The sequence below is a fragment of the Nomia melanderi genome, chromosome 5 (genome assembly GCF_051020985.1).
Source record: "Nomia melanderi isolate GNS246 chromosome 5, iyNomMela1, whole genome shotgun sequence".
NCBI classification, from domain to species: Eukaryota; Metazoa; Arthropoda; class Insecta; order Hymenoptera; family Halictidae; genus Nomia; species Nomia melanderi.
The window spans coordinates 409,817-436,932 of record NC_135003.1 but is presented as its reverse complement, the minus strand read 5'-3'; the positions used below and the strand labels follow the sequence as shown (position 1 = coordinate 436,932).

The window sequence follows — 27,116 nt, the reverse complement described above, 5'->3', positions numbered from 1 at the left end:
GTGAGGTCGAGGTGATTCGCGAGGCGAGGCGAGGCGAGGCGAGGCGAGGCGAGTCCGGGCCCACCTGCAATTATCCGGTCTAATGAGCAAACAGTCTGCCCGTGTAGCCTCTCTCTTTCTCTCCGGTTCCCTTGTTCCCCGTTTCTCTCCGATTCCGCTCGCTAGACGGCCCATCAGAAACGCGTGTACTTGACTCCGCTGTACCAACAACCTTCCACGGTCGTGTACCACCTCCTTTTTCCCGTTCCTCTTTCTCCTTTTGCCGCAACCTTCACCTCCACCTCCGCGGCACCGGCCGCGGGTTAATGAAGATTATTAAATTAGTACCTATCACGGGCCGGTTTTTCCGACCGGCTGGACCCCATCGAACGCTGCCCCGGCTACTTGGAAGACACCTCGCGGCGGACACCGTCCACGGGACACTGGGGCACCTCTCGTTAACCCTTTACCTCATGATTTCTTTCGCGACTTTATCTTTTTTTGTCTTTCTTGAGTCTCACGAGGTTCTGTGTGTGTGTGTGTGCGCGCGCGTGTGCGTGTGCGTGTGCGTGTGCGTGTGTGTGTGTGTGTGTGTGTGTTTGAGGACATTTGATAAGTTTCCTTTTACATTTCTATATATAGAAATTTTGGAATAGTAATAGTCGTCTGACAACCTTGAAAGTAGAAATAATCTATATTCTATAAAGTTGGTTCGCGAGTGGAAGATTTTATTACTAGGTTCACGAGAGCTACACTGTTATTAAAAAGCTTCAGAATAATAGATGGTATCAATAAATTAGCATTAAATTCCGAAGTGTATTAGTTTCGGAATAAGGTAGAAATATACGATGATATTTGTAAAATGAACACGTCACCTAAAATATACTTGTTTTTAAAACATCTAATGTGTAAACTAAACGAGAAAGAGGGAAAATTCTTAGCTACGTGCAAGTAACTTAGTATCGTAAGGGGTTAACGTCCAGACTGGTTCGCACCGCAACCCCAGCATTTAGCAGATCCTCTACAAAGGGGCCTGAAAAATGGATCCCTCGATCCCGAGGCTCATCAGTGTGGAAGAGGGGAAGGGGGTGGAGGGTGGAGGAGAGAAACGAGAGCAACGAGACCGAGTTAAATGCGAGGTACATGAACGAGTGTACACGAAGAGCTGGAAACTATCTCATGGCTGGGTATAGCATGTTGAATGTCGGACGATTTTCGTATATTTTGCCCAAGGTACAGGAACTTTCACAAACAACATATAGATAATGCAAAAAGTATATCGAATTACAAGTATATTAATTAACTGAGTTGCGTTATCGTTCCTTGCATATTTATCTTATTAAATATTACCGTCCTCTATTACATCATTTATAACCTTGAACGTATTTAAAAACAGTATTTCTTTTGTTTCCACTTAAGCAACATAAAAAATAAAAAAAGAGGTTGATTGGTTCATGAAAAAGAAAATAATAGTCAGTTTTGCTTTTACTTTTTCGTTTAATTGGAACTAAGGTCATCGGTGATCCTCGCGACAATCAATGCGATAGAAAATAATGTAGTCTTGAAAATTAAACTTTTAAGGAACAATGTCATCGTATAGGTGAAGTCGGACTTTGCTATCTAAAATAAAAAATTTCAAACAAGTAATTCGGTTATTTAACCGCTCGAGTATCGCGGGTCTTTCCAAAAACCCGGACGAAAAATGCCAAGCGGCGCGATCGCGCTTCTTTCGTTTCACCATAGAAACTGAACGACACTTTTCTATTTTCACATGAAAAAAATTCTAAATAGTGCGATCGTTCTACTTTTCCATTTCTAAGCCGGTAATAATAAAAATAAAAATAAATAATTAGAAGGAAGACGAATAAATAAACTTCATTTGATTCTACGAATCGACAGGCAGGCACTTTTGGGCAGTGTATAAAAGATCGATCCAGCTTTCTTCTTTTCGAGTATTTAAAAGCTTGATAGACGTATGATTTAACTATTTATGAAAAAGGTTTTAAACGTGCCTCTAGATCGGTTCAAAGGGCACAAGGGACTGACTCCAAGAGAACGACACGTGGAGGACGTCATGCGTCTCGATGACCTTGATCCCGTGATTTCCGAAATGATTCGGCGTGATCGGATCTGGTAAGACGGGGCCCCGGATAACGGCGAATGACTCAGCTGCCCGGATGATCGAAGAGGAACGAGGGACATTGATTCCGGAGCGAGAAACGTGGATACGGTTTCGGGACCATTTAAGCAACATTGTTAATCGAAAGTTGATCGTCATGCCAGACAGGGGTTCTTAATGTCTCACGGACGAATAACGAGATATCAAGATTAAACGCATGAAAATTTCTAATTAACAAGCGTTCGAAGAAGAATGCACCTTCGCTTAAAATTCTTAGGAATAATAAAGTATTTATATAGTATTTATATAAAACAAATGGTAATTACCTTAAAAATACTAGCCGTAAATAAATAAATAGCTATGGACGGTGAGCAACAAGATCAAGTTTTTGTAATTGCACAATATTTTGTATTTTCTCATGAAAAAGATAAAAATATATTTATTGAGATTTCAATTTCCTTATATTCTAGTTGAGTTTATCTACATCAATTTATCGAATGAATTCTCAGAAAATGATCTGTACCTTTTCTATAATTACGAAAGAAGACACTCATGTCTTGGGTCAGTTTGGTACATCTGGTGGTTCTGATGTTAACGAAGTTCCGTTGAGTCTGCTTTATAATGGAATGGAAAAACTAACACAAGTACTAAGGTTTGTAAACGAGGAATATTACCAACAGTTCTCAACATTTAATCATTTTATGCAGTATAACAGTACCCTTGCATAACCTTCTGAGTGTATTCGGACCAAGTGACTTACGTCTCAAGAATTTACGCGTGCATACTCAAAAATCATTAATCATCTGCTGCGTGATTATCTTCTTGCATGATTTCTTCTCTCATTTCTGAATTAATTTATCAGCCCAGCTGTTACAGTAATCAACTTCACTTTCAAAAGCTCGTTCGTGATACTGTCCTGCACACTTCATCATAAATCATTGGAATTCTCATTTCCCTCAGAAGACGTAACCTCAAGACCAAATTCTCGTCGTACTCTCTTAATAGATTATATTAACCTTTGAATATACAACCAAAGTGTACAGAGCTTTGATGGGCTTTAATCTCAAATATTTAGATCAATAAAAATGTTGAACACAGTAAATCAAAAATTCAGTTACTTTTATTATGAAAATTACGTGAATCTCTTATATCAAAATATATATGTAGTATATTTAATGTATATATTATAATACGAAATATGCAATAGTATAGTTTATAATATGCAATATATAACGATATACAACAGTTTCGAATAGTTATTTCCAGAGCCTTTTCAATCCCTGGTTTTAATATTCGGTCAGATATTAAAATAGTAAAACAGCGCACATTGAAATGTACGTCAGGTTTGAAGAGGTTAAACGACTCAACTTTCAAATTGCAGGACAAAAAGTATATATCGAGTGTCTCGAATGAAAGCCCTTCGTTCTTCTTTGTACAAGCCAGTCCCTTCAGAGGAGAGGAAGACGGTGATCAAGGCGTTGTTCGAGCAGGATGCACTCATCCTACCTTGGCCGATCGCCACGCCCGCCATTCACCTTCAACTTGGTCTCTCTTTCTGTCATGGAACAAACGCGCGTGTTGTAACCCAGCCGCAGGGACGGGGGAGGCGCACACAATCCCGTTCGGGATCTGAAAAGCATCGCAGAAAATTGCGAACCGCCGCTTAGAGCGCCGCCCGCTGATAAATACCAGAATCGAAAACCAGTCCACGACAAAGTGTCCCGGATCGACGCTGACAATTGCACTGCTTTCCACGAAACTCAGAAAATCGAGAAGCTGCTAGGTAAAATAGTATTCGCTGTAAAATAGTATATATTCTAATAGAGCATTTATAAAATAGTATGTAATGTGTAATGTTAGCGACACTGTCAGGTGAAATAGTATTCGAATGCGATGCAGGCTTGGATAAATTAATTAGTTATTTATTTTAAAAGTATGGGAAATATTGATTTACTTGGAACGATGTTAATTTTAAGTGACTCGCGATTTCGTTATTTCTTTATTTCAAAAAGTGTAGCCTTGAAAAAAATAAGTGTGGTTACATTTTATACAAGTGAACTCTGCGAGTTCGTGAGTAGTGAGCATATAATAAAAATAATAAATTTTTTGCGATAAGAACTTCTCTTTACAAATGATGGATGATATTTTCTTCTTATCATTCAGTGACATGTTACTTAAGATGTTACTTGATATATTACTACCTCAAATGTGTCCAGATCCGTATCGATTAATCGCGTGTAATCTCTCTGTACAAAGAAGCACTTTGCAATCCGCGATTACTGTCATCATATTGATAATTACGAAGTAAATGCAAAGGTAGACACGCGATCGAGAACTCGAGCTCGAAGATGCTCACTGACATGCACGCGCACTTTTTTTTCGTTTCGCGGTTCGATACACGCACAAAGTGAATGTATAATTTTCTGAGAAATACACTTCCGCTCAAAAATTGCAGAACATCTGATAAAACTCCAAAGACTTCATAAAAGTAAGTAAAACCGTAGTAATAAAGTATGTAAGGAAAAAAGTCTATTTTGCCCAATACTTTTACGCACTTAATCCTACGGGGAATAACAATACTACACGACAATTTAATCAAAGCTGCGCCAAAATGACTAATAATGATTAATGCTTCTTTTCGTCTATTTAGACTCCGTTTAAATCATTTACCGCTCCCACTAATTGCATCTGGATAATTCCTCACAGTTTATTCATTGTGGAATTTTTATACTTTACTTGACTTTCATATTTGCGATGTATTTCGGAAACCGAAATTCGGTTTTTATTAATTAAAATGTATGAAAATAGACGAATGTCTTTCGACTTTTGAGCGTGAGTGTACGCTGCCGCGAGATCGTGCGGCGACCGATTACAGTGATCACGGTAATCACCGGCGATTAAGGAACGCCGGGATGATCTCCGATATATAGAATGTATCGAAACCCTGCCCGGTCGATTGAGCGCAGCATATCGCGTTCTAATTAATAATTTCTCCGCGCCTCCGTCGATCGATCGACGATTCACGCAATCTGTATCGGTTTACCGTCCCGACAACACCCTATATAATACGCTTTACTACTTGATTCCTCGATTGGAAACCGCAAAGCCGCAACAGCCGACCGCGCACTCGAGGAAATCGTCACAGGTAGCCGAATGGAACATAAATCTTTATCGGATCGAAAGGAAAATTGGCTCGGTCGCGTTAGGGGGTGAACCTCTGCCCGCGTTACTGCAACACTATCCCGGCCGCCGGTAATTTCCAGTAGATGGACTTGGAGAATTATCCCTCTTAGAACCTTACAATTATTCCGTGTACTGTAGTGCCTTTTAAAGAAAACAGCACCGCCCACTGTAACCAGCGCTGCAAGCAAATTATAATAAATTATCTACTCTATGAGAGCGGAAGGTATGGCCAGCTAAGACAAAAAGAAGTAATTACTGCATGAGCGCGGAAGATTTGAATAGCTAAAACAAAAACATGTAATGAGATTTGATGTCATCTTTACGTCACAGGCCATAAGCAATGCAATTAAATGCCTTACCTTTATGCCGGCAACCAAAATGTTTCACTTTGTTCAGACTTTAGTATCGCAATATTTTTGCACAAATATTCTGTTTCATCAAGGTTAAAGCTCAATGGGACGATAAGAAATATTTTATTACTGAGAAACAATATTTTACTCGTAGGAAAAGAACATTCTGAACTTGTCCCATATTCCCAACAACGACAAAAGTTTGATTAGTAGTGTAATTAAAATTGTTAATCTTCAACAACAGAAGAAACAGTATTGTTTCTATCAAAAGAAGAATCTGTTAATCGATCAGTGATGATACTAAACTTCAAAAAAACTAAGTTGTTTAAACAGTTGATGAAGATCCCGCAATAAAGTCTTAGAATCGAAAATTCAACGACTTATTTATCTAAGTACGAATTCCCGTGTACGCGGCGTACATTTTCTCGAAATTTCAGGCTGCGCGGCGCGCGTTGCGTACTAAGCTTAACAGCCGCGGAAATGTCCCTTGAAACGAGGTGAAGGCTGCCCGCCGCGTGTGTACGCGTATTAAGCCGGCGCGGCGTACGTGTGCCGCGTTAAACGCTGCCGGCGTTGGGTCGCTTAAAGAAGCCACGGCGATGCTTAACAGTGCATATAAGCAAGTAACTAACAAGCGGGGTTGCATAACCGCGGGCCGGCCGTTGTCGCCGGCGATATGCACTTGATGTCGGGACGACGAGCGACGGTTCGTGTGCGACGACTAAGGTCTCCCGGCACGGCAACGCTTATGTCGGGGCTACCTATCAGCGATTGCGTTAACCTTAAGGCGATACCGTTCCGCGTGCACGTTCCACATGCGAACTGCCACGAGAGATATCGCACGTCCCTGTGTATACGTACAAGCGCTACAAGCTGGGGCATCGCGGACCACCGACGCGACACACCGCGACACCGATCCCCTTTCCCGATTTCGGACGAAATCGAATTATTCAACACAGTTTGTAGTTATCGGCAGAATTTCAGAATTTCATGCAATTTGATTTTATAAGAAATTTCATTATAGGATTTCTATTTAACGGGAGAATTGAAGTATTTCACAGAATTTTATTATGTGTAATTTGACCTCGGAAGAACATGAAATTATTTTACACAACTTTTGTTCGTAGGACCTAAAGTGGTTAATACAATAAATAATTTAACAACTTTAGAATAATAATTTTTTTAGTATAATACAATAAAGAATTTATTCTATCGTATAATTTAGTATTAGGTTGCTTCAGAATTTTGTTCATATTTCGAGCGTGATTCACTTGTATTCCGTGAGTAATAAACCATTACTGCAGGTAGCTCTGTTGCATCGCTGGTTTTTTGTTCTGTATATTTATAGCAGCTGTATATGTAATGCATCCTGTGCACTGCAGGTAATATTTGTTTTTCAATCAAGAGCAATGTTTTTGTCTGTAAAATCAAGATTTCACGTCTGTAAAATTTTCAATTACTGTAGTTGTAGAAATGAATATTTTTATACCTTTTCAAGTGTTTCACTTAATCAGATCCATTTTAAAATCAAACATCATCCCATGATTTTAGAACAGTCTTTAATTAAACTGCATTTTATCTCCTTAGCAGTGACGTAACGGTTAGAAGCTCCAACAAATATACAAAATTAACTGGACGAATCTATGTTTGCTTTGGCTCAAATCTGTTTCCATGTAACTATTGGACATCCCTAAACAATCATTAGTCACTAAAACGAATAGCGACAATTCCGAAACATATTCATTCGAATTATGACCCACTTCACTCTTAGCACAAGACTCTGAATTTCACACATATTTCCATACCAAAACATTGTATTCCAAAGTGTTCAGTACTTATAAGTAATTGTAGGTTTTAAAATCTTCACATGCTTAATTGGTTGTAGTAATTATATTTATACAATAAAGTGTTCTAAAGAAATCAAAATAAAAATATTCATATTGTTGAACGTTTTCTATTAGTTCATTTAAACGTCGATAATCAGTTGTTATTTCCTATCAAACGAAAAACTAGTAAGTTGATATTTCGTATGTTTATTAAGATCTTTTAATAAAGCATTTATAAGTTCGTGTTTACATGAAACATTTCTTCGAGTTTATCGTTAATCATAGAGAATAGGCTGTCCTCGTTCGACGGAAAAATTTCTATACAATATGTTCAACTAAGGTAACAAACTTAAGGAATCATTCTGTGACAATAAAAAACGAAAATGAGGACGAAAATTTCTAGCGTAATGCGAAACTTTAACACTTCATAACTTTTGAACCAATACTCGCTCCCAAAAAGATTAAATCCTTGGGTGTACGGAAGAATGACCTTAACAATATATGTCAAGATCAAGGTCATACGAGAACTACTCTTTTTTAAATGAGTACGAAAGCTCCCCATTCCCGGATATATTTTTGCGAATATGTGGGAACCTAAGGTTGTTGAGGAGGCGGTAACATTAGGAGAAGCTGTTCAGAATCAAGATTCTCACAACATACTTCAAGGTCATCTAAACCGGTAAGGAATCAGTGTTATAAATAATTACCCATTCTTCCTTCTGTTCAAAATTAAAGCTAACTACAAAACAAAATATTAAAACATCTAGATTGTCAACGAAGTATGCTAACGTCTGCGACGGAGAAAAAGAACGCGAAGGAAACTGAGTGTCCTTCCTGAAGGGTTAAAAGCCATCCACTCGGCGGAAGACCGATACCCGGCGGGATACGTTTGCAATTTCGATCTGTACTTTTACCGCCATTGTAATCTGGTCTATCCACTTATCCATTTCCACGAATCGGCGCGTGTCGCGTGTTTCCCCGCAACAAGTGAACCGTTTATCGCGCAATTGCGGCGGCGGTGGCAGTGGCGGCGGCGGCGGGCCGCCATCGCGGGCAAGAAAAAACGGGGGAAAAAAGAGAAGGTAGAGACAAAGGGGAAAAGGAAACTTTCTAAGGAAACGGCGACACCCGGTATGTAGGCGAACCACGCGACGTATCGTGCGACAGAGGAGAAGGGCGTGCCTGCAGCCGCTGCACACTGCGCAGTTTGTTGCACGCGCTGCAATCGTCGTACATACATATAGTACGTACGGCCGGGATGTGAGAGTTCCGCGGTTGCGGCGTGTACGTGCGCTACGCAGACACGCGTGCAACGGGGACGCGCGAGGCCGACTTTTACGCGACGGAACGATATCTAATGTGACATTTCCCGGGGACGAAGCGGCGCGGAGCCGCGGAAAATCCAGCCGAAACGGCGGCGCGCGTGGCGCGTGGATGCGGGCGTGCGCGGATTTCGTGTCACCTCCGGTAGGTGGTGTATCTCCCGATGGTTTATTTTCGGTCGGGATTGTTAACGCATTCGCGACCGAGTATGATTCCCTAAAGTCTGTAGCCGAGTAACAAGGGTCTGCTGTTCAAATGCGTATGAGTATCGAAAATATATAACAGCACTGTTTACGCATGTTGTCAATGCTTACGATTAGCTATAGATTTTGATGTTAGGTGGGATTGACTGCTATGCTTTTAAAAGAATTACAAGCGACGTGGGTTTACTTCATTAGTATTCTTTTAAAAAAATTAAAAATGATTCTGTTACAGAATTAAAAACAACGTGGGGCTACCAGGGGTTTCCAGTATTTAGCTAAACAATTTCTTCAAGTGACGTAGGACTACGGTGCTGATCTCGAATGTGTTAACATATTTTATAAGAGAAACGTATCCTACTGGATACGTTTTACGTGGACCGTCGAGCAGTAGTAAACAAATATTTGTATTTATTTCACCGACGTTTTACGTTAAAAGTAAAAGTTTCATTCCTTTCACATACGATTGAAAATATTTGTATTTGTAATAACTACTCTTGGAAACGTGTTAAATAATAAATAGACAAGTTGAATTTTAAACAGTGAATAGTAACATAATCGCAATGATTATTCATTAATGATTATTATTATTTATTATTGTAGCTTGGCTATAAAAGAAGTAAGAGTCAAGGAAAAAAGAAAATAAAACAGTCAACAGACGATACGTTAAGAGGAATGGGAGGTCTACCCCATTGGTTGATATTCTGTTAGTCCACGGCGTTCGATGCAGCGCAGACCGACACGCGATGCATTCTTTTATTTCCTCTTGGGTTGGATTAACGAGCTGATAAGCAATTAGCTAGTTTCTTCGAGCTTCTACTGGAGGAAATTGTTTTAACGCGTTAACGATGGATGGCTTAATAATATGCCGAGTTGAACAGTGTCTTTTGTTGCGAGGCATGATTGCAGAGAATTATATAATATTAATGAATAATACGAAACGAATTTTCTGTTCGATTTTGGAGTTAGATTTTTAATGAATTTATTTTGGCTATTTAACGTCGAAAAGAAAATTCTTAACTTTCTTTCTTCATATGATATATTTCTTTCTTATATTTCTTTCTTCATATATCGTACGAAGAAAGTTTATCTATATGAAGTTTATCTATAAGCTACTACTATACGAAGTACTGAAACTTCAACGATCGCATGTTTTATGGTATTATTGATGAAAATGAAACGAGCTTATAAATGAAAATAAAATCCACTGCAATTTCTCCAAAAATAACATTATATTACTTATAAAAAAATAAAACATGGAATAATATAATCGTACCTTTTCTCTGACAATTTCTATTTAAGTTGCAACTCTACCAAAACACATGATACGCTTTGTTAGTTTCAGTTCCTCTTCCAACTTATTCATTTATATCTCACGATTCGAATTCTCTAGAAGATTACGAACGGTATCGCCAGAGACGAAAATAAAAAAAAGCACTTACACAATAAACGATTATAAAAACAATCCCGGTTCACTCGTAGCATTATATAAAACACTTCAAAATATTTATCAATGCTCGTTTCTGGAAGCGTCGTGAAGCCCGTTTTAGATTTTCCGCCGGTTACTGATAAGTTGACACTGCAATATTTTTCATCGTTCGCGGGGCACGCGCGCCGAGGCAGTTTGCGTCATGGAACGCGCAGCCACTGAAAGGAGAAATCTGTGAAGAGGAAGCGTGATCTCGGCTTTCCGATTACATTCCTCAAAATCTACGATATGCTGAAAAAGTGCTATTGGATTAACCTTTAGACACGTCAATCTTGTACGAATGCGAATTATGCAAATCCTGTTGAACGCGTTCATTTCACCGTTCACAGGGAAAAGGGAACTCTATTCCAAAACTAATTTACGATCCGTAAATTACGAGCCGACGTACGTGATATCTTTAAAACGAGAAGTTTGTAAACAAGTCGTGTTTGAGCCATTCGTTTGCCGAAGTGATTAATTCCGCCAAATAAAAGGTAGAGGGATTAGTGAGTAAAAATTAGTGAAGTAGTAAATCAGTAAACCATACCATTTAAGTATCTTATTACCTGTTATAATTCGAAAACATTAAAAAAGAAACAAAGTGTGTTACTTTGACTTGTGAATGTCTCGTTTCTTTGTCCATCCTGCTTCACGTTTTGTATAAAAACAATGGAATCCAAACGAATACAGCTAACTATCGAGAAGCTCCATTATTTTGCAATATTGTTTTCTTACGTTATTACATAAAAGGCAGGCGAGAAATATAAACTGTAATCCTGAAGTTAAACATTTGCTGCAAACATTAACTTGGATGTAATGTAATTTTATTGAAGATTGCATGATTGTTGTAACACTGCGATAATTATCGAATAATTCGAGAAATGCACTGCCTTGACGATCCATGAAAACGACCTTGCAGTCTTCAAAGGAGAAGCCATTTTGAACATATTTAATGCTTTAATTACCGGAAGCAAGTTCAACAGATCATACGACAAGGGATTTCTATCAAATTTTCACTCAAGATCGAGACAATATTTTATCGAAAAAAAGTTCTTTGTAAATACATCGCATATTCATGCACACATTAGAGATGTGGCTCCAAAGGAAATATTATTCATATGTGAATTACATGGTGCGTGCTGTAGGTGAGCTTCTAATTAAACAGAAGCTTAATAGTTTTCTGCAGACACCGATTCCGAAAAGAATTATTAACTCATATTGCACGAGACGAGTACTGTGCAAAGCTTAATTAACAAATCCGTAACAAATAATCGCTAATTTTAAAGTACTATTAGATTATTATAAATAATCTTTGACGTTTCAATCATTAATGAAGAATTAATTTAATCATTGACAGTACAACCAATTCGAAACTGATTTTTACAAAGCTACTATAATATTTGGTAATAAATAAAATTATTCCTTCAAAGCCTTGAAATCTTTAATTTCTATCAAATAGCATTTACAGTTTAAGGGGCAAATAAAATTCTACACTCCAATGTAAAAACAGTTATACTTTTTTGCTTTGAAAAGAAACTTCAAGAAATTCTTTTGGGACGCATTATATTTTTTTTAATGAAGATTTATCGTGGCATCAACTGCTGGCTCCATAGTTACTGGAGGTAGCAGGTCGTTTTATTGTTAGTTAAATAGAGTCGTATAGAAATTTATTGCTTAGCATGAAGTTGAGGAGATTCTTAACGTTCTCTGTATTGCAAAAGGATCCTTTCAACTATTTGACAGTGTTTGACGAGTATATTTACCATCGCTTGTTCCCAACCGCACGCGCAAATCAGTAATTTTAAAATGATATTTCACTGTTAAAGGATTACAAAAATTTCAATGTCTCTACCAAAAGGTAAATAATTTCCTCGCCTGCCAAATATCCTGTTCATTAGATACAAAATTGGCCATTTCCTCGTGACGGGTGTACTCGTCAAACGCCTTTAAAGGATTAAAGAATTGGGAAACTTGGCTCGACTTCGACCAGCCGCAGTTTCTCCACAAAACAGTAAGTAGTAGGTGTTCGAGAATTCTAAACAGAAGTTGACAGGATTTTTCGCCGCGGTGAGCGGTGACTCGAAGGTTGTACATCCGTTTTTAGAATGGCCGCGGTGCGTGCTGTTTACGGGTTCATGAACTTAAGAGCGGGAAGAAAGTGTCGGGCGGCTTGCGCAACGCAGATAACTTTTATCACGACGTACAGAGCATCGGAATGACGGCAGACCGTTCCGTTTCGGCGTAGCAACGAATCACACCGCGAATGACGTCCCTGCCCGTAGTCGAGGAGCACCGAGCGTGTCGGTGGCAAGGGTCCCCCTACTTCCGGCGAACCATATCCGGCAGAACGCCCACCTATATCTCGGACCGCCAGACCGTGCACACTCCCTACCGCCGCAATCTACTCTATCGTCGTCCAATTGTGATAGATGTTCTAGCCAGACGAAATTGTTCGAGCTGTACGAGCGGCAATAAAAGTTGATTCCTCGGAGGTCCGCCGGACGATTTCGTCATGCGACCCGTTTCCCATGCGGCGCCTTAACCCCGCCACGTTCTTCGGTTCGTTTTTGCTAAACCGAACGATTAATCCTCGTGTCAGCGACCGAAACGTTTGCGTTTCTTCGAACTTTGCTATTGCAGTTTTTTGCGAAAATTTTTTATTTCGAAGCATCAACTGAAACGTTCGGGAAATGGAGGTAGGAAATAACTTTTATTTGAATTAATTTCAATAAGGATATCAGAACAAGAAGAGAAGCAATTATTTTCTTTTGTTACTGTATTATCAGATGATTTGAAACAGAAGTTTCTTACCATATAAAGCAAATAACCGTTAATATTTGTTCAAGTATAATCTTTCAGTTGTGCTATTTTATTCAATCTTTATTTCCTAATTTTTTAAACAAAGAAATAATGTAGTTTGTTTGTTCAAATTGACTTGTACAAATTAACAAATGTCGAGTTGAAAGTAAAAAGTCAATGTGTTTTCCTCTGTTAATGAGAATTGATTGACATAATAACACACACACAAAAGTAGCAATGGATCCACATTTACGATCACCGATCAAAGGAAGTTCAAAAGAAAAATCAAAGCACATTCGGTTTACATTTCAATGTTACTTCCGCAACGGAAAGGGTGGAAAGAACGAAAAGCTCCCGTGTCTCCCGCTTGAAATGTTGCAAGCACGATAAATTTCAGTCGCGCGACAAACAAGCGTCGATGAGAAGCCGCTCGTGAAAATAAAATCAATCGTTCCCGCGAGAAATTGCGTAAGGGGCCGTTCGAAACGGTTTTACGATCCGCGCTCGAAAAACGGCGTTATTAATTCACGTTCGTTAATAAGCTGGCTCTCGGCCGAACCGAACCGTCTCGTCCGGTTGTGCCCGGGAGAGACAACCCTAAGTAGGCGCATTATGCAAGCGAGCGAGCGAACGCGATCTTTCCAGCGAAATCCGGCTGATTTCGAGCGTGCGCGGGCTCGCGCCAATATTTATTACACCCACATCCCGTTATCGTAATTAACTTGGCTCTCGAGTAATCCGACTCGTGGCGAGAGGTACTACGCGCGATACGCAGCACCGCGCCATTTTATCCAACGTTAACCACGTGGGTGTCCATGTGGACCCGGCTGAAACACTCCCGCGACACGTGACGCAATCGGAAAAGTAACGGGTGCACGATAAACCTGATAGAGAATCAACAACCTTTAACCTCTTCAGGGACAAGTTTTCATTCATTTCAGTTTAATTGCAGTTGATGTTGCTTGAATCCATACGAATTGAACGGTATAAAATTCGATACGGAATACTTTATAGAAATTTTTAATTAGTAATTTCAAGTCTAGACTGTAAATTTAAAATAATCCAAGATAGCTTTAATTAACAATTTTTAGTTACTCATATTCTTTAGCGAGTATTTTGTTTCAGTGGAATTTGAACACTAGAACTCTTTTAACCATAGAATTCGAACAACTACAGTTTACAGTTTGTTCCATATAAACTGCAAGATTTCAATTGGCTCGTATTCTAGAATAATTTAGTAGGATATTTTATATTTTTCAGTACATGGGTAAGTGGAGGGAGAATTAGTAGACTCTTACTGTCCGAACTTGTTCTCTTCCTCATTCGTTAAACTTCGTTTATAAGTCTATTTAATACTTAATATTTAATATTTAATATTTAATATTTAATATTTAATATTCAATGTTTAATGTTTAATATTCAATGTTTAATGTTTAATGTTTAATGTTTAATGTTTAATGTTTAATATTTAATATTTAATGTTTAATATTTCATATTAATAGTTAACCTTATTTAATACTCGAAAACATGAACCGTGCCGGTACTCCTATAGAACCAACAACCGTCCAATGGAAGCACAATGCTATTTGCTTAGTAGAAAAGAATACAGAATTAATTACGGTGGTCGAGTAGCTTCTTGCCCTCCGCAGCACGGACAGGTCTCGATAATTGGAAACAAGCTCGATAAATTGTTCTATTAGATTTTTCTGTCTGAATGCGACACTTAACTGGACAGGTTAGTTGTCCCGATCCATCTTGAACGATTTACGATTACCAGTACATATAATCATGAATACTATTCCCTGAGTAATACTTTTTTTGTTGGAATTCCAGGCTTTTCTGGAAAAAGGCGAATACTGTGCTTATGACATGGGTATGTATTATTACTGTAATGTTTATTATTTATTTATTATTATTTGAATACTTACGCGGCTAGAGATAAGACTAAAGGAATTGTCGAAAACGTAGGAAACATTATCAGCTTAAACGCTTAGAAAAATGTTTATGCGGAGTACGACAAGTAGCGTGCACCGATAAATGTCCTCGTAACGTTTCTAGGCTTTGACAGGGTCAGCGGTCTGCTATCTGTTAATCATTTCGGGCTGCGTGTGCAAGCGGTTCTCGAGTTTCCAATTACACGTAACAAGGACCGGTTGGCCGAACGATACGCTGTATCAGCGGGGACAATAAACCGGGAACAACAGGCATCAGCAAAACGCTGAAACGCGATCTATAAAAATGGCCGTGGCGTCACGGTTGCAACGGACAGGTATCTCGCATGACTTAACGTGCACTTTCGATGGAACGGTTTTGAAACCACTCAGAACCCGAAAGAGACGAAATGGTCGAGATATTTAAGAACGGCATACTTGTACACTTTGAAAAGTCGGAAAGATAAAATTCGAAATCTGAAATAAATTTGTAAAGAGAATTTTCTTGCGTATTTAAATGTACACCGCTCCTTAAATAATCCTTAATTTCAGTAAAATTACAAGCTACAAATTATAGAACAATCGACAGAAAAAAAAAAAAAAATAGTGAAAATGGAAATGCAGTGTGCAGCATATCGAAGGACAAATCGCGATGTAAGTACCAAAGGAAACTTTCAAACAGCAATATTTCAAAGTTCCGCTGTTTGGAACTCAAGTGATCGGCCAGCCAATAAATTTAAAATCCACCATTACGATTCCGTGAACGCGAGGATAATCGACACGAGAATCATCGTAGGCACCGCGGTACGCGGCTAATTAAAATTACAGTTGTACGTTGAGAAAGCTCACAATGAATTAGCTGGATAGGCATTTTCGAAACGCGTAACTTTGCCCATACACTACAGCGAAACGTTCCCGCGGCCAATGTACACTAACCATTTGTCATGCTTGGTTACTGCGTGCTCGAGCACCGAAGTGACTTCATAAACTCACGGTGGGAACACCTGCTGCGCCACGAGGATCCTCGCATACCTTCTATCGAAGTGTCAACCGAACCTGTTGGCCAAACAATCCCCGCGCCGCGAACCCGATAGCGGCCGAGTTGTCCGAACGGATAGCCGGCGATATGTCCATTAGGCGTTTTCGCGTCAGTTCCGATTACGGATCCTCGAGTTTGAATCGCGATCCGCCCAAGAACTCCAGCAGCGCTGCCCGACCCGTGAACCGGCAATCCGATTATCGTTTCTAAGTTTCCATTAGCACGTTAACATCGTCGAAGCGGTATCAATTAAACAGCTGTGAGTTCCAAGATTTATGGACCCTTTATTTTGGAAGCGATACAAGTCCATTTTTTGAAAACATTCGGAAGACCAATGATTTACGTATAGTTTAATGTGAATTTTTCAGTTACAAGCAGTTTATAATTTAAAGCTTAAACGATTCGATTGTTTTAGGTTACTGAAATTTCGTTGATAAATGAAATTGAATGAATAAATAAACGAACCTTAAAGTGATTAATAAAAATATTTTATGTACATCTTATATGATAACAATTCTTCAAATTTTAATCACTGACTTTAAGGTTCATTTATTTGTTTATAAGTAAAATATTTAATAAAAATATCTTGTATAATATATTCTGTATGATAACAGTTCTTTAAATTTGAAACATTCTTAATCTTGATTAAGGAAACAAAGGATGCGTGTTTTGCTTTCAGTTCCATTCTTCAATTGTAAATTTGGTTTCACAGTTCCTCTACTAACAAATTCTTTATCCGAATACTGAAAACAATCGAAAAAAGGCGAAGCAAGACCAAGAAGGATACATTGAAAAGTTCTGCGACCGTTTCTTACGTTCGAAGCACGTTCCTGCCGTCCCGTGGTCGATTTTTCATCGGTTCCGCTTGAAATTTCAGGCAGCAACGCGTTAAGAAATATTCCCCGCGCACAGATTTGCAAGTTAACGCCGTGAATGGCACGAACGAGTAACAACCCGATGGTTCCCTAGAGATAGAAGCAGCAATATATGGTCTCAGCGGACATCACGGGGCCAGCAATAAAGCGGCCGTAGAATAATGTCCGACACTCAGATTGCAAAACACATGTAACTTTGGTGGCGAGCATCGTTCAGTTGCTCGTAAAATGCCAGCGCGAGATATGGTCCACCCATAGGCAGTTCGGAATACATTCTCATTTTACTGAAATTGAGTTTAAACAACAAATCGTAAAGTCGCTGTGCAGCCCGCGGCGGGACAATTGCTTCTTGCCTCCCCCTGTCACGAGGATCGCCGCGCCGAGGCGAAGGATTCATGACAGCGCTTCGTTTCAATTAAAGAACAATTAAATACTTCCGTCTTCGAGCTGAGAGGGATCGACGCCAGTGCTGTTTAATTGAAATCAACGTTCCTTGTTTAATCTTGACACTTGAAAATTCATTGTTTTCCGCGGAACTTTGAATATCCAAGTGATCGTATACCTACGTTTAAATCGATGAAAATATATTGATATTTTTTAACACTAGAACTACTGAACCGGTTAAACTGACGGGTCGTAGTTCTTTCATTTTGCAATCATTGATGTCATAAAAGTATTAAATATCCAAAATTATTTTTCAAATCGATAATTGAACTTTCGTGCTATAATGAGTATTTCTAGAAGTTTAAAAAAATGTATTGTCCAAATTTGTATAAGAATTGTGTACCAATCATACTACATACTCGGTCGTTCTAGTGTTAAATAAAATATAAGTATTATTAAGTAATTATCAAATTTAACTATTTAAGTATAAATATTGTTCTAAAATACACGAAAGTGATATTTTGCTTTCACTTTCGATCTAATTAATCCTTAATATCGTCTGCGTTAGCTTTTCGAAGTATCGAATACGAAATCTATTAATTATCCTTTCTCTTTTTTAAAATCAATTTTATCGTTATCCTAACTTCTTTCCAAAAACAATATAATACAAAATTTTCAAACTTTACCTGTATATACGACGACGTTTCTATCGCACTTACGCGTCTAATCTTAAGTTTAACCGAAAGCTGGATTAAAAGGGTTGAACACAAGTATGTCCAATGATCAAGTTATTCCATAAGTACTGCCTTTCTTTAATGCCGACGTTCAGCGTAAAATATGAATATTTACGTCTTTTCTTAATCATCGACCTATTGACAATTGTATATATCTTTCCCATTTTTTGATTCGTTTTTAAATGTCACTACGAAAATGGCCTTAAAAGATAAATTACAAGGTTGGGTAAGAAGCGGTATTATTTATAGGATGACCTAATATAATACGTCCAATATCATTCTCAATCCTTATTCGTAGGTTAACCAGACTCGTGTATGTGAGTTCGAGTAACATTTTGCTATCGACAGTTGAAAAAAAACACAAAGGAATGTTCTATTTGACCGCAAGTACAAATGTACTGATAAATAGCTAAATAATTCTTTTCTTCGTTCCATGCCCACCGAATAGCCTTGAACTTTCTCAAATGAATCTAGAAAACTTCACAAAATCTCTCGCTGATCGTTATACGGCAAAGGCTGAACACAACTAACGCAACTAAACGTGCGGACGACCAATAAAATCGTTAACTCGAAACGACCGGGCCGAGTCAACGAAACTTCCTAACTCAGGCCTTTTCAATTTCTCGGCCGTTCCGTTCGTAAATTACGCGCAACGCCGGCGCACAATCGAACCCATCCGATTCTACATTGTATCAACTCCGCGCGCAGATTTACTGTACGCCCCGGCGGAGTTTATTGCGGACGCGTCCCGTAAATCCGCGAACGAAAAGACTTCTATAATAAGACCGTTCACACCCACCGAAACGTAAGAATAAAACGCGCGGGCCCCGCGAGCTTGGCATCAGGCAACGACGGGACGCAACGCGACGCGACGCGGTTGCGCGAGGGCATAAAAGGAACAACAATTATTCAGCGTTGCCGCGAGGAAGTCACCCGCCAGGACCTCATGCTGAGACGATCACGTTCCAGGGACCGGTCCCAGCCCGTGCCGTACCGTATCCATGGAACCGCGCGACCAACGGCCGGCGACGAATCTCGCCCGTGGACGTTGAACGGGATCGAAATCCTTTTGTTACGGTTTATGCAATAAATCCGGTTAACATTAACCCCTTGCCTTGCGATAACGTGTCAGACCCGTGCTCAAGGTTTCAAACAGAATTTAACGAGCATAAATATTACTCGATTCTTCTGGATTTAAATTAAATATTATTCTTTTCTTACCGATTGTTATATTCGAGATCAAACGTAGACGTGGCATGTGCTTAGAATTTTTATTTTTTTCTTAATAGATTGTTCATGATCAGGTGGTTGTATCGATTATAATTGAGACCCGAATCGTAAGGCAAACGGTTAAAAATTACCGACTAATATTAACTCCTTTACCGTTAAATTTTTATCGGAAAACAGCGTTAATCACAAACTTCGAGAGAAGCATTTTTTCTTGTTGTCATTTGCTTATAAACATAAAATTCTTGCAACCGAATTTTTGTTATCAAAAACATTTTTCGCTTTTAGTTTAGTTTGAAGTTTTACAGAAAATATTTAACCATATACCTCAATTTACAGACATTTCTTTCGTACAGCTAACAAATTAACAATGACCAATATAACACGTTATAATTACCTTCACCGATAAACATTAAAATTTAGCAGTGAAGCCCGCTAAATTGAGGAACAAGATAATACGACCAACCATCCAAACATTCATAAATAACATTAGTAAAGAATCAATAAATCAGTGAATAAACGATTAATAAAAAATGAAGAAAATCAAACCAACTCAGTTATTTAACCGAAAAATACAAACACCGTCGCATCCGTAAGAACAGTAACTCGACGAAATCAAAAACAAAAGAGCAGTGTTCGTATCGCGGTAACAACTTATCGGACGTTACTTAATTTTCCTTAAAATTCCTAAACAAACCGTTCGCGAGGCGACTGTTACACGACCATTCTCTTTTCTTCTATTGCCGTCCGGCGAGAAAAAAATCCCGCGGCACACCCTGCACACGATCCACTTATTTGTTTCGCCCGTTACTTCTTTTTATTATCGGTCCGACGCGTTAAAGCGGCCGGCGATTACGTCAAAGGAATCTCCTTTCCACGTTCGCGTGTAATATACTCCGACATAAAATTCGCGGTTCTACCGGCAATAACTCACCGGACCCTCCATCAATAAGCGGATATCGGGAGAGCGCGCGCGCGTAGCATGCCCGATCACGTTACCGGACGCGGGAATTCGCTCGCGATCGAAACAATCGCGCGCGCCGGCCTAAGTAGCCGATTTTAATTATCGGCGGACACGTACCGCGCCGGATGCCGCGGGGTCCGCGGGCTCTATTGCGCGCCGGGAATTTAATAAGTCATTTTCCAGCCGGGATAGAGGCGGCGCGGCGCGCGGCGCGCGAGGCGCAACCGCTACCTACGATACGCGAGGAATGCGAGAGCCCCGCGCGATTTGCAATTCGCTTCTTGATAATTATGAACCGACGCGTATCGTATATACACCTCTCACGCAGGATTCCTCTTGCGCAATCGGCCATTTTATTGAAACGCGATACGCGCGATACGAACGCTCGCGCCTCGCGATTATTCGAAAATTCTTGTAACGATGAAATTGAAAGTGAGACGGGAATCCGCGCGGCGACGGCTTTGCAACCGCGAGCGACGGCCTGGAAAAAGAACGGTGGGAAGAATCGTGTTCGCGCCGTTAACCCCTTGCACTCGAAACTTTCTGAGTTGTATATCATTTTCCGGTGAAATACGCCGTTCTTCGTGATCCGACGCGGGAAAATGTTACCCGCGCATCTAGGGACAGAATTGTATTGTTTCTATGTTTCGTGTGTTGTTACTAGATCGGGGATTTTTTGGAAATTCAATTTTTAAAAATAAAACTAGGAAGAACTGATATGGATAATGGTTTTCCATGAAAGATATTGTAAAAAGCATTGCACTTTGAGTATTTCATATACTTTTCCGTATTGTGTGTATTCTGTGCAAAATTGCATCATCATTAAATTTTATTATTTTATTTATTCATAATTACATTATGCAAAACTTAATGTCTGATCATTATTAACATATTAAACGTTCTTTCGAATATTGCTGTTTCATGAAAGATTGAACCGAATCAAATTTCCAGTTGGCTCGTTCAGTTGAGAAATATAAGTGCCTATCAAATGTTGTTAACTTATTTCAATTCAAGAATATGCTTTAGTTTTTCCCAATAAAACAGAAGTATTCCCATCGATTTTATTTATATTGATAATCGAATGGGAACAAGATTCAGCACTCGGCTGGAAGTTCGCGAATAGCGTGTACACCGAGGAAACTTGTGCGTTAAGGGGTTAATTGATAAAATCGCAGCATTCTCCGGCGCGCGAGATCGGCTCCTCGATCCGTGGCAAATGAATGGAATGGCAAAGCCAGCGATAAATCGTACGAATGAATCCCGCGGATTAATTCCACCGACGGCGGGAGCGCAGAGACGCGAACACGCGGCCGGCGTTCCGTCAAGGATCTATTCGCGAGCAGAGCCGGCATTAATTCCGAGCCAATAAACCCTAATGACGGCTAACGCACGCGTAGGAAGCACCGCTAATGACTCTCGTGTGTGATACAGCTTTCTTGTAATTGCTACCGATTCCACACTTTCGTTCGCCGTCTCCCTCTCTCTCGAGTCCCGTCCCTCCTCGACGCTCACCCTCAACGTCGAACGCTCTCCCCATCGCGGCAATCTCGATGATTGTATAAATAATGGCGAGTAAAATTAATTTGGAAAGCAAACAACCGCGAGGCTCGTTCGTTTAATCCGTACGCTGATCCGACATTGTCAATAAGGCTGGTCATTATTAAAATGAAATTACGTTCGAATTATGAATTAATGCTTGTTAAAATCGAATTAATTAAAATCGAATTACAAATTAAATAAAGCTTTGGTTTTATCTCTCATTTTTGGTCGGCGTTTGGATATCCGAATATAGGCACTGTTCGAATAAGATGTTTGAAAAATGATTTATTAAGTATTGCATCATTTTATTTTGCTTAATGTTATCTTAGGATAATTTCATTACGTACCTGTTAAATGAAATTAATTTTCGCATGTAAACATTGTTAATCGTATATGATATCAGGTTTACCCACCTTTCAATGATAAAACAAAACTATTAACGTAGCTAAAATTTCTCATCTTTATTTAAAATAAAATTCGTCCAATCCCGAAAGTCTATGTACCTTAACTCCTTGACATATACTATCGTGTCAAACTCGTGAGATAAGTATCATTCAATTCTTTTGGGTTAAAATTGAATACTACTTTTCTATTATCAATTATTACGCTTCAAAGTAAACATTGATGTAGGTAAACACGGAATTCTTCTTCGTTTCTCGTAAATTCTTAATGAAAAAGTAATTCTAGCGAGCGGAGTTGCGAAAGAAATTACGGAACAAGGCGTGTTAACCTCTTATGTTGTCAGTGAATTTAAAGGTTCGGCGTCTGTCGCGAAAAATTTACTATTTACCTATTTTACACAGGCCCGTACAATAATTATGTTTGTTATTAATCTTGCACGGAATGACAGATTCCAAAACAATCTAGAATATGCGTACAACGCGTCGTTAGCAATTTTAGAATAAAAATAATCCCAACGCAAGAAGCTAAAATAAAAATCAAATACCTAATCCGTCTCGACAAAATACGAAAAACACTAAAACCCAGCTTACACGAATTCCTGTCGTAATTTCAGCGCCCAAAATCCCGTGTCAACGGTCTGACCCTCGCGATCCCGCGGTGAGGTACCACTTCGTTCGTGTCTTTGACGCATCCGTCACGTCGCTACACAGGAGAGCAGCGTTATATTAAGCCGCTCGAAATCCTCGACGATATTTCAACGTTCACTGGGAAGTAATTGAAATGACCTGTTTACAGTCCTTTCGGGACGTTCTTCTCGTTCCTATGAAATATGGGACACCTGTTGTGCGCCACCGGACGCGAATCGCGGAAGAAGAAACTGCGCGGCCACGGAACGAGAAATCGGAACGGAATCGAGAAATGAGCGGGTAGGCACCGGTGGCAAAGGATTTATGACTGGTCCCCGGCTTCCCACGGGCAACGCTTCGATCCGGAGCGAATTTAAAGCGTTTCGCATGGCGAGCCTTCAACAACGGTCGCCGGTAGCGCGGGGCATTTTTGATTGATCATTAATAAATATTAATGACCGACTTGAAATTGGAGGTCCCATTCGGCCGTTACGGAATTTATACAGGGAGCTTTCTCCGGGGCAATCACGGGTGAATTCTTCAACTGACGCTCGATAATTATTCACGTAATAACTCATGTCGCGGCCCCGATCGATAACTCATGCAACGCCGCGCGCCGCCTCGCCGCGCTGTAAATTATGTTATTAGGCTTTTAATTGCGCGGTCGCGGCGACCGTGTTTGAGCCCGCTGGCACCGCTAAAAGTCGCGAGTGACCTTTCACTTTCGAACGCGGGGACACCGTGACGGAATAATGTTACGGACGGCACGCGGATGAAGTTCGCTGTGGAAGGATTAGTGGAAAATATTGGAGAGCGGCAGTTTTCTTGTGGGAAATCGCGAATGTTGGCGGAACGTTGCGATGTTACGCGGCTATTGGGTATTAGGGATATTCAATTTATGTAGTGGAGGATTATCAAAGGTGTTTCGTGGATGAAGTATGACATTCTTTGGCGGTACGTTACTTTGTAATTAACTTTCGAATTATGGATTAGTATAGCGAGAAGTTGAAGAGGTTGTTACCATAGCTGGAAGAAATATGTACTGTAAGTTATGCATTCTGGAAGATAGTATTTTATTCTCAAACGTTTCCACCAACTCGGAGAATATAAAAGCGTCCACGGTCTAGGCTTGAGGAAATTTATTTAAAATAAAACATTGATTAGTTATTGTAGATCAAGGGTTCTACTCCAAGATAAAAATTAAATATTTAATAGTATTTTAATACCAGTATAAACAAGCGAGTGCATACAATTGGAAAACCCTTGATCTACAACAGTCTGACAATTTTTTATTTCGCTGAAATTCGAATCTAATCTCTCGATTCTGAAATACGCCAATTTGAATTCTTTTGTCACGATTTATCCCTACTCGAGTTGTATCCAACAATAGCAATGATGTTTCTCGTAAAAAAATCTCAAGAAAATATATTCATTTATCATCTTTGTGATTAGTTTTGTCAAACTATCGAAAACAAATTGTGTTTGTAGTATTCTACGTGACTAAAGCATGGGGATTATGATGACAAAAGCTAATAATAAGAGCTCATTTCAGGTTACTGTATCAGTTGTTAAAGTGCCTCGCCCCATTTGTCCCCTTTGAGCAACAAGAGACAGAAGAAATCTTTCCGGTTTCAGCGGTATAACCGGTTTTACCATCTTTTTCGGTTCACCCACAACGGTCATGCACCGCGACTAGAGTTCCTCGCGAACTTTTTCGCTTTTTATTTCTTAACACGGCCATATACATACATGTATACAAGCGAGACCTTAGAGATTGCAGAGCACAGTGACGTCATACCGCAAAATGTCTCCTGGCATTTGTTGCAGTTCGGAAAGAATTCACGGTGTTGCATAAGGCACTATAAAAGAGACAATATAAAAAGATGACCAAAGCAGACGGTCACTTTGCATTCTAAGAAACTCTGTTATTCAAATTAATCGCAGCATCAATTTTCGATTGTTATGTTACTTTTACGATATCACGCAGAAGAATTCGACGTGTTCGTATAATATAATAATATGCGGTAACAACACCCAAGCATGAACTTTCATAATGTAGAGTTTTGGGTTTTACCTTCGTCCTTCCTTTCGCAACTTTCTACTTCCTTCCAATAAATTTTTCTCAAGGTCTCGTCCTAGACTGACCAACGTTGGTCCACATACTTGGTTATCAAACTCGCACGGTTCTGTATTTTTCCGGGTTTAGGTGTTCTAGCAACACTTTCTCTTCTACTCTCTTTATTTCTGTTTCTTTCAACATTTCTCTTTTCTCCGAATAACTTTCGTCCTCCTCAAGAACCAGCAATAAATGACGAGTGTTCTGAGTTACTCGAGGAATCTTGACTTACTTGACCAAGTTGTGCATTATTGGAATTTAAATTCTGTAAATACCCAACAACTCGAATACGTTTATATACCCAAATTTAGATGGAATAAACATCCGAATGTTCAAATACATTCAGTAACACGATTTTAAAAACGAATATCCGAATTCTTCAACTTCTTGGAACAAACATCCAAACACTCATATATTCAAATATTTAGATTCAAATTGACCGACTACCAGATACCTCTCAGACATATGTATATTTACTCATGCCTTTAAATTCGAATGCAGCAGGCATCGACAACTGAAGTACATTCGTAGACTCATCGTGAAACTGAAATTCACCAAGTGCCCAACCACTCGAACGCATCCATCGACACTCGAATCTCAACAGAATCTCCGAGTACTCGAGTCCGATTACCCGCAATAGCCAAAGAAACGGTAAGAGGGCCGGTTACGCGAGAAAGAAAGGCCGCGTAAGCGAACCGGCACACGGGAGAGAATAAAACGTCGCGTACCTACCTACACGGGACACAACATGGTAGCACAATGAGACCGGGCAACGAGCAGAAACGCTTTTCATTAGCACTGCCGAGAGTTCAGCCGAGTTAATTTGCCCTCTAAATAGATCGGCGGCTATACGCGAAACCCGTCATTAGCGCGGCCCCGAACGAAGAGAGACGGCGAACGCGAGCGAGAGTAGGCGAGAGACGGCGAGAGACGTAACGCTGGCTCCGGGAGAGCGCATAATCATGGTGGCCGGTCCGTGGCAGACTACTTTAATGTTTCCTGTTACGACTATCCCCCCCCCCCCGGGCTCCCGGGTTATTGTTTCTCCATTAGATACGTACTTAAGGACTCAGAAACAGATTCCCGGGCCCGGCAGTTTTCCGCCTGAACCGTTCCGCGCAACGAAACGGGCGAGACCGGGCGGCTGGAAATTTACCGGGCGACGGTATGCGCTTCCTTCTCCCATGAAAAACCGGTAACACCGCGGACCGCTGATAATTAGAGAATAATAACAGGTAAATACGACCTCCGACTATGATCGCGAGCGGTTATACGCGCCGGGCGCGTGCGTGTGTGTGCACGAGTATCGCTGAGGCTTAGCCACAGCGCGGACTCCCCTTAAATTAAACCGTGAAGACGATCTAAGAGCCGCGCACCATAATTGCGGCTATAAGTTAACACGTTAATTAGCTAAATTAATGATTCCGATCGTTCCGCGATAAAATTTCACGCGCCGCAAGGCATCAGCCCGCGCGAACGCGCGGCTGGATATCCTCCCTGGTGCCGCCGGGATTAATAAGGGCTGAGCGAGTGCGAGGCTGGGGATCGATGCTCCGTTAACGTTCGCCGTTTCTCGGCGCAAGGGGGCGGCGAGTGGGGTACAGCGAAGCTGGTACGCGATTGATAACCATGTATTACGCAAAGTCATGAGAATTTTGTCCAGATAATGGTCTTCTTCATACACTTTGCAGACACCCGCTTTCGGAAAAGGAATTTTTCTGCAGCTCTCTAAAAAAAGCACTTCATACTGTAATTTGTATCTCATTGTACAGGGAGGTGTTCTATTAATGCTTTGCTGCGCTATGTCGAGATTCGATATTCAAATTTATTTCAGTACTTGAGTAGTTTACCAATATCTACTATAATTATTTGCAATATCATGAGCATACTGTATATGAGTACAATTTTATTGCCCCCCAAATGTTCTCAAATAAATTATTACAACTTCAGATTAAACTGTGATTGTACTTTTCTCCGTAGGAAATCAATCGTTAACTCGATAAAAATGAACCCGAATAACTGAATGTATTAT

General features: G+C 39.9%; 1 protein-coding gene and 1 long non-coding RNA gene across 2 annotated transcripts in view; both read right to left on the bottom strand.

Moving 5' to 3' along the window:
• Positions 1-27,116, bottom strand: part of LOC116424836 (uncharacterized) — a 581,479-nt gene that overhangs the window by 486,606 nt on the left and 67,757 nt on the right. The window lies entirely within an intron of this gene.
• LOC116424839 (uncharacterized) lies at positions 6,757-10,613 on the bottom strand. The gene is made up of 3 exons (XR_004234571.1): positions 10,423-10,613; positions 7,121-7,321; positions 6,757-7,050 (listed from the first exon to the last, which is right to left on the bottom strand). It is a non-coding gene; the product is annotated as an uncharacterized LOC116424839 (long non-coding RNA).